Consider the following 8982-nt stretch of genomic DNA (forward strand, 5'->3'; position numbering starts at 1 on the left):
ACTGTGCCTGGCTGATCAATGATCTTTTAAAAATGTTTTTAAGTGTTTCAGTCCACTGCATTAGTTATTTTTATTGATGCTCAATTTATGCCATCTTTAAAGAGTAGAGGCTTCTTCAGTTTGGCTCCTGAGTCCTTTTGACAAATTTCAATTGTACTTAATAGCTTAATGTTTTCAATATTATAAGATATATTAAGATTATCATAGACATCTTCTGCTGTAGTAGAGATATCATCCATTTCTCTACGGTATTTAGTATTGGGAAATGGTATTTAGAGACCATGGTCTGGGTTTTAGGAGTGCTCATTGTTGCTTCATTGGTCATTGTTTCTACACTTGTTCAGTGAACGTAGCTAAGGAATACATACTTTTTTGTTTGTTTTTGTTTGTTTGTTTGTTTGTTTGTTTCGAGACGGAATCTCACCCTGTCACCCAGGCTGGAGTGCAGTGGCCTGATCTTGGCTTACTGCAAGCTCTGCCTCCTGGGTTCACGCCATTGTCCTGCCTCAGCCTCCTGAGTAGCTGGGACTACAGGTGCCTGCCACCATACCCTGCTAATTTTTTGTATTTTTAGTAGAGGTGGGGTTTCACCGTGTTAGCCAGGATGGTCTTGATCTCCTGACCTCGTGATCCACCTGCCTCAGTCTCCCAAACTGCTGGGATTACAGGCTGAGCCACTGCGACCAGCTGGAATACATATATTTTTTTAAGAGAAAATCTGATTTCATAATATTTTAATTTAGTTTAATTATTATTATTTAAATTTGTTTCCTATCAATTTTCATTTTAGGTTAAGGGGGTACATATGCAACATATGCAGGTTTGTTATATGGATAAATTGCATGTCATCAGAGTTTGTGTACAGATTATTTCATCATCCAGGTAAGAAGTATAGTACTCAATAGGTAGTTTTTCAGTTCTCACCATCCTCCCACCCTCTGCCTTTAAGGAGGCCCTGGTGTCTATTGTTTACTTTTTTGTGTCCTTATGTACTCAATGGTTAGCTCCCACTTATAAGTGAGAACATGTGATATTTGGATTTTCTGTTTCTGCATTGCTTCAATTAGGATAATGGCGTCATGCTCCATCCACATTGCTGTAAAGGACATGACTTCATTCTTTTTTTATAGCTGTGTAGTATTCCATGGTATATATATATCACATTTCCTCACCAGTTCACTGCTGATGGGCATCTAGGTTGATTTTGTGTCTTTGCTAATGTGAATATTGCTTTGATAAACATACATGTGCATGCCTTTTGATAGAATGATTTACATTCCCTTGGGTGTATATCCAGTAATGGGATTGCTGGGACAAATGGTAATTCTGTTTTATGTTCTTTGAGAAATCTCTAAACTGCTTTCCACGGTGGTTGAACTTGTTCACATTCCCATCAGCAGTATATGTGTTCCCTTTTCTCCACAACTTTGCCAGCGTCTGTTGTTTTTGACTTCTTAATAATAGCCATTCTGACTGGTGTGAGATGGTGTCTTATTGTGTTTTTTTTGTTTCTCTAGTGATTATTGATGTTGAACATTTTTTTCATATGTTTATTATTGACATTGTATAAGTCTTCTTTTGAGAAATTTCCGTTTATATCCTTTACCCATTGTTTTAAAGGGGTGTTTTTTTTTAAGGTGTGTACTTTTATTGCACTGGTATCAAGTTAGTATACAGGGAAGCCCAGGCTGCCTCCACCCTCCACCCACTCCCAGGGAGACCAAAAACCTTCATACATCTCAAGTTGGGAGACAGAAAACGGGTCACAATGCCAATCATTCAAAATAAAACAAAATTAAAAAGTACTAAGGCAAAGATTTAAGAAATTGTGCATTACATAATGTACATGAAAGCAATGCTGTCACCTTCCTGGACTTGGAAGAGGATTGGACCATTCTCCCTAGAGAGAAATATGGAGGCTTTTTGGAGGGCAAGGGACTTCCTGTAACAATGCATCTCACAATATTTGGAATGACTATTAAAAAAAAGAACAATATACAATCAAAGTCTTCGGCCACATTGTAGAACTTTGAGGGATGCTGGCTCCAGCCGATTGCTGACACTGTCATGGTCTAGTTTTTAAATCCTGAGTCAAACCAAAGACAAAAACAAAAACAAACAAAAAACAAAAACAAATTAATGCATGCCAATGTCATCTTGTTTTCTGCGCAGGTTTGGTTTTTGTCAAGAAAGAGTGTAACGAAACTAAGGAAACTAAGTGACAGTCTGCCTAGAGGCATCTGCAGTGGACGATGGAGGGGTGGGACTTATGGTACTCCTGCTTGCTGATCCACGTCTGCTGGAAGGCTGCAGCTTGGCCAGCATCCAGCATCCAGCCAGGGTGGAGCCACTGGACCCATACAGAGTATTTGCACTCAGGAGGACCTATGATCTTTATCTGCATTGTGCTGGAAGCCAGGGTGGTGATCTTCTGCATCCTGTGGGGGATGCCAGGGTATACAGTGGTGCTACTGGACAGTACTGCGTTGGCGTACAGGTCTTTGCAGATGTCCACGTCACACTTCATGATGGAGTTGAAGGTAGTTTCATGGATGCCACAGGATTTCATGCCGAGGAAAGAAAGCTGGAAGACAGCTTCGAGGCAGAGGACCTGCTCATTGCTGATGGTGCTGACCTGGCCTTCAGGCAGCTTGCAGCTTTTCTCCAGGGAGGAGCTAGAGGCCACAGTGACCATCTCTTGCTGGAAGTCCAAGGTGAGGTACACAGCTTCTCCTTGATATCTCATGCTCTCTTGCTCCACGGTGGTGGTACAGCTGTAGCCATACTCCCTGGGGCTCTTTATGAGGTAGTCAGTCGGGTCCAGATGCAGGATGGCACCGGGGAGGGCGTGCCCCTTGCAGATGAGCACAGTGTGGGTGACCCTGCCAGAGTCCATCATGATGCCAGTGGTACAGCCAGAGGCTTACAGGGAAAGCACGGCCTGAATGGCCACATACATGGCTGGGGTATAGAAGGTGTCAGACATGATCTGGGTCATCTCATGGTTGGTCTTGGGGTTCGGGGGGGGGGCCCAGTCAGCAGCATAGGGTGCTCCTGAGGAGCCACATGCAGCTCATTGAAGAAAGTATGGTGCCAGATCTTCTCCATTGGTAACAGTGCCATGCTCGGTGGGGTATTTCAGGGTCAGGATGCTTCTCTTGCTCTGGGCCTCATTGCCCACACAGGACTTCTTCTGACCCATGCCCATCATCACACCCTTGTGCCATGGGTGCCTCACGATGGAGGGGCATCGCTGCCTGCTAAGCTGGCCTTGCATATGCCAGAGCCATTGTCCATGACGAGCACAGCGATATCATTATCTCCGGTGAGCTGGCAGTGGGTGTGGACCCATGGCAGAGTGGCGAGGGCAAGACTCTGCTTATGGGGCAGATGCTGTCTCAGAGGTTAATGTAATCGTTCTTGGCTTGTAGGTTTGTCTAAGTTGCTTATAGATTCTGAATATTAGACCTTTGTCAGAGGCATAGTTTGCAAATATTCTCTCCTATCAGTTGTCTGTTTACTTTGTTGATAGTTTTATTTGCTGTGCAGAAGCTCTTTAGGTCTCATTTGTCAATTTTTGTTTTTGTTGCAATTGCTTTTGGAGTCTTCATCATGAAATCTTTGCTAGGGTCTATGTCCAGAATGGTATTTCCTACATTTCTTCTAGGGCTTTTATAGCTTTAGGTTTTACATTTAAGTCTTTAATCCGTCTTCAGTTGATTTTTGTATATGGTGAAAGGAAGGCCAGGTGGCTCGGGCAGGGCATGGTGGCTCATGCCTGTAATCCCAGCACTTTGGGAGGCTGAGGTGGGCAGATCACAAGGTCAGGAGATCAAGACCATCCTGGCTAACATGGTGAAACCCCATCTCTACTAAAAGTACAAAAACATAAAAAATTAGCTGGGTGTGGTGGCGGGCGCCTGTGTAGTCCCAGCTACTCGGGAGGCTGAGGTGGGAGAGTGGTGTGAACCCGGGAGGAGGAGCTTGCAGTGAACTGAGATTGTCACTGCACTCTAGCCTAGCCTGGGCGATGGAGTGAGACTCCGTCTCAGGAAAAAAAAAAAAAAAAGCAAGTTTCATTCTTCTGCATATGGCTAGCCAGTTGTTCCAGCACCGTTGTCAACTTTGTCACAGATCAGTTGGTTGCAGTGTACGACTTTATTTCTGAGTTCTGTAACTTCTTCTATTGGTCTGTATATCTCTTTTTCTACCTGTGTCATGCTGTTTTGGTTACTGTAGCCTTGTCATATGGTTTGAAGTCAAGTAGTATGATGCCTCCAGCTTTAATCTTTTTGCTTAGGATTGCCTTGGCTATTTAGGCTCTTTTTTGATTCCGTATGAATTTTAGAATAGTTTTTTCTAATTCTGTGAAATATGTCGTTGGTAATTTGATAGGAATAGCATTGAATCTGTACATTGCTTTGGGCAATATGGCCATTTTAACAATATTGATTCTTCCTACCCATGAGCTTGGAGTGTGTTTCCATTTGTTTGTATCATCTCCCAATTTCTTTCAGCAGTGTTTTATAATTCCCATTGTTGAGATCTGTCACCTTCCTGGTTAGCTGTATTCCTAGGTATTTTACTCTTTTTGTGGTATTGTGAATGGGATTGCTTCCTTGATTTGGCTCTCAACTTGGATGTTGTTGGTCTATAGAAATCATGATATTTTAATTTTAAATTTAAGATTACAATAGTTTTACTTCTTTGATTTTAAATTCATATTCTCTCTACTATTGTAAAAAATAATTGGTTCCTAAATGTGTAAATATAATTACTTATTTTCTTTATCCTTTATCTATTTTTCTTCATCCTAGTTTGTATTATAATAGTTTCAGAAAATCATAACCAATGTTGTCATTAACAATATGATTGTTGAAAATTATTCAAGATCTTTTTTTAAATACATTTTATTTATTTTGAGCTTCAGGATATATCCAAATAGACGAATGAAATTATTGTGTTTTCAATTTATTTGAAATACTTCTTCTATGTATAATTATGCCATCAGCTCATTGCTTAGATTGGTTTCATTTTGCTTAGATTTTTAGGAATTTAAAAAATTTAACTTTAATTTAAATTTTAATTATGTAAAATAGTTACAGGACTTAAAGAAATGTACCAAACAAGATCTATTGCAAAAAGTCCATCATTTATTCCTATATTCCTTATAGTTTCTTTCCTCTCCCTGTAAGTAGCCATTTAAAAACCTTTTTGCTTTAGCCTTACATTAAAAAAATGTGAAAACATATGTCTTTGTATCCTCCCTCCTTTCATGTTCTTCCTTTGTATCTCTCCTTTCTACCAATAAATGGTAACATGCTACACTCACTTTTCTTCAGCTTACTTTTTTCAGTTTCCTAGAGATCACTTTTATATAAAGTATATAAAAATAACCGGCTCTGCTAAGCTGGCCTTGCACATGCCAGAGCCATTGTCCATGATGAGCGCAGCGATATCATTATCTCTGGTGAGCTGGCAGTGGGTGTGGACTCATGGTAGAGCGGTGAGGGCGAGACTCTGCTTATGGGGCAGACGCTGTCTCAGAGGTTAATGTAATCGTTCTTGGCTTGTAGTTTCCTTTTATAGTTACATATTTCTCAATTGAGTGGGTATATCATGGTTTAGTCAACCAGAACCTTTTGGTAGATATTTGCATTATTTCCAGTTGTCTGCTGGTAAATATTTAACTAGATCTCTATAGGGGAAAAAGTCCTGATTTGGAGTTTGCAAATGTCTGTAGTGTCAATACTCCTAACATGGCTGATTTTAAGCTACTAATATAATGTCACTGAATGAGAAGTGATGTACAGTAGCATATCATTACATATTATTCCCAGCATTTGGATACAGTACATGTAAATAATCTGAAGAACATAGTTTTGTTTGTTTTTGTTTTTTGTTTTCTAAATTTTGAGACAGGGTCATGCTCTGTTCCCTAGGCTAGATGGTAGTGATATAATCATGGCTTGCTGCAGCCTTGACTTCCCAGCCCAAACAATTCTCCCACCTCAACCCCCCAAGTAGCTGGGACCACAGGTGTGTGCCACTATACCTGGCCAATTTTGTTTGTTTTTTTGTAGAGACAAAGTCTCATTATATTACCTGGGCTGGTCTTGAACTCCTGGACCCAAGTGACCCTCCCATCTAGGCCTCCCCAAATGCTGAGATTACAGGCATGAGCCACTATGCCTGACTTACCTTTGTTTTTAATATAATTTGTTTAATTGTAAGTCTATATAACATAATTTCAACAGTGACTGTGTTTAAAAACTAGCTTGCAAAATTACTGGAAATGTAACAATCAATTTTTGCAAGTGGATACAAGCAAGTTCTAGTATATTCATTGGTTGCTATTACAAATTTTTCTGTGGTGAATAGCATTGTACCTGTGTCAATTTGGATATTTGCTGGTATAATTTTGGAACAGATTTTTAGAAGTGGGGTTATTGAGTCAAAGGATAAATGTTTCTGTTGCTCAGTTGTCTTTGAAAGAGGCTATACCATTTGGTGTTTCCACCAGCATTAAATGAGAGTGTTTGTTTCCCCAAGTCTCATCAACAGAGAATGTTGTCAAGATTTTGGATTTTTTCTTTTTTTCAAAAATAAAGGTGAGAAATGTATCTCGTTGTAGATCTCATTTGCATTTATCTTATTATGGGTGATGTTGACCATCTTTTTGTATCTGTTAGTCATTACTGACAGTTTCTTCCTTCCTTATTCTTCATATCTAACCAATTACCAAGTATGTTTTTCTTTCTCAGTGTTCATTGTAGCTGTACCAGATAAAACTGCAATCTCTTCATCTGGATTAATTTTTGAGCTTCTTATCTTGTCTTCCTGCGTACATTTTGCCTTCTCTAATTAATTCTCTACAAATCAGCCAGCGGAATCTTTCCAAGAAAAATGAACTTGTATAACTCACCTTCTCCTGATACTTCAGTGGCTTCCCACTATACTTTAGAAGCCAAATTGCTTAGTTATACCTATAAGACATTGGAGACAACTTTATCACAAAAGCATACATAGTTATAAAGAAGGCTGGAATTATAGTATGAAAATGAAAGAAAAGATTTTTTTTCTCATATTAGCACAAATTAAATATGTAATTAATTAGATAGTGATTAAGTAAGGTTGGAGTTTATTTGAGAAGCTCTCTTAGAGCAGATGATGAAAATAACCAGGGAAAGAAAGTAGAAGAAGACTGTGTACAGGCTGGGTGTGGTGGCTCACACCTGTAATCCCAGCACTTTGGGAGGCCAAGGTGGGAGGATTGCTTGAGGCCAGGAGTTCGAGACTACTTAGTCCTGGCCAACATACCAAGACCCCATCTCTATTGAAAAAAAGAAAAATAAGAAGAATGTATGCAAAGGCCATTAGGCCAAAATTAGCAAGAATTTCCTGGTAGTTGGAGGCAAATGGCAGAGGTAAGTAGAGAAGTAACAGCTAAGTAGAGTCTCTGAGAAGTTGAGAAAGACCTAAGCTATTTCCAGTTTTTGAGGCTTCTGACATATTAAAATAGAAATAAATTCCAAAGCAGGTCTGCAAAATTTATGGTATATTTAAAATACATCTGTGTGATATTTGAAACACTAGAAAGTATAATGCTATATAATGGTAGCATTCACAAGATGATTACAGGATTTACGAAAAGATTTTAATTCATAATACACAGCAGAGGATGTTGAATTTTGTGTCTCCTGGGTCTCTCCCACCCCTGTATTAGGATTCTGCAGAGAAATGGAACCAATGGGGGTAGGGAGAGAGACAGAGGGAAATTTATTTATTTACTTATTTAGAGATGGAGTTTCACTCTTGTTGCCCAGGCAATGGTGCAATCTCAGCTCACTGCAACCTCTGCCTCCTGGTTTAAGTGATTTTCCTGCCTCAGTCTCCCAAGTAGTCTCCCAAGTAGCTGGGATTACATGCCTGGCTAATTTTTTGTATTTAGTAGAGACAGGTTTCACCATGTTAGGCTGGTCTCAAATTCCTGCCTTCAGGTGATCCACCCACCCCGGCCTCCCAAAGTGCTGGGATTACAGGTGTGTGCCACCGCACCAGGCCTGAGAGAAATTTATTATTAGGAATTGGCTCATGCAGTTATGGAGGCTGGCAAGTACAAATGTGCAGTGTGGGGCCAGCAGACTGGAGACCCAGGAGAGCTGATGATGCAGATCAAGTATGAAGACAGTTTGCTGATGAATTCCCTTTTGCTAGGGAAGGCTAGTCTTACTGTTCTGTTCAGACCTTCAACTAATTTGATGAGGCCAACCCTCATAATGGCGGGCAATATGATTTACACGAAATTTACTGATTTAGATGTTAATCTCATCCAAACACCCTTCAAGATATACACAACATTAGCCTTCATATACCCAGAGAGATATGTTGAAGTCCTAAACCTCAGTATCTCAAAATGTGAAGCAACGTTGCTGACACTTCAATTTTAGACTTCCAACCTCCCAAACTGTAAAACGATAAATTTGTATGGCTTAAGCCATGCAGTTTGTGGTACTTTGTGACAGCAGTGCCAGGAAACAAATACAGACTGTATGTGTGACTTCAGTTGGAGATAACATCAAAAATGTAAATTTGAAGCCCTTCATTATAAAGTTGACAATTGGATTAAATGTCTTTAGGTCAATTCTAATTCACCCTAAGTTCATTTTCTAAAAACTGTCAGGAACAGTTTAATGATAACCATTTCACCACAGTATCAGGGGAAAGACTAAGTTTTGGAAAATAGTTTAATAATTCACCAAACTGGCCTATGTTCACCACTTCAGTCCAACCGTCAGTAGACTCTCGGAGCTGCACATGTTAAGGTTCATATCTTACAAAGCAAGTGTGGTCATTTATGGGAGTGGCTGGTATAAGGTAGCTTTGCTCCACACTAGTCAACAGGCCCCCAACCAGTACCACAGTGATTGCTGGGTTCAAGAGACCCATCAAATAGTTGAAACAAAGTTTTGGGAAGAAATA

General features: G+C 39.9%; 1 pseudogene; it reads right to left on the reverse strand.

Moving 5' to 3' along the window:
• Positions 1-2230: 2230 nt before the first annotated feature.
• LOC103221191 (actin, cytoplasmic 1-like) lies at positions 2231-8278 on the reverse strand (annotated as a pseudogene).
• Positions 8279-8982: the final 704 nt, after the last annotated feature.

Source organism: Chlorocebus sabaeus, chromosome 15 (genome assembly GCF_047675955.1).
Source record: "Chlorocebus sabaeus isolate Y175 chromosome 15, mChlSab1.0.hap1, whole genome shotgun sequence".
NCBI classification, from domain to species: Eukaryota; Metazoa; Chordata; class Mammalia; order Primates; family Cercopithecidae; genus Chlorocebus; species Chlorocebus sabaeus.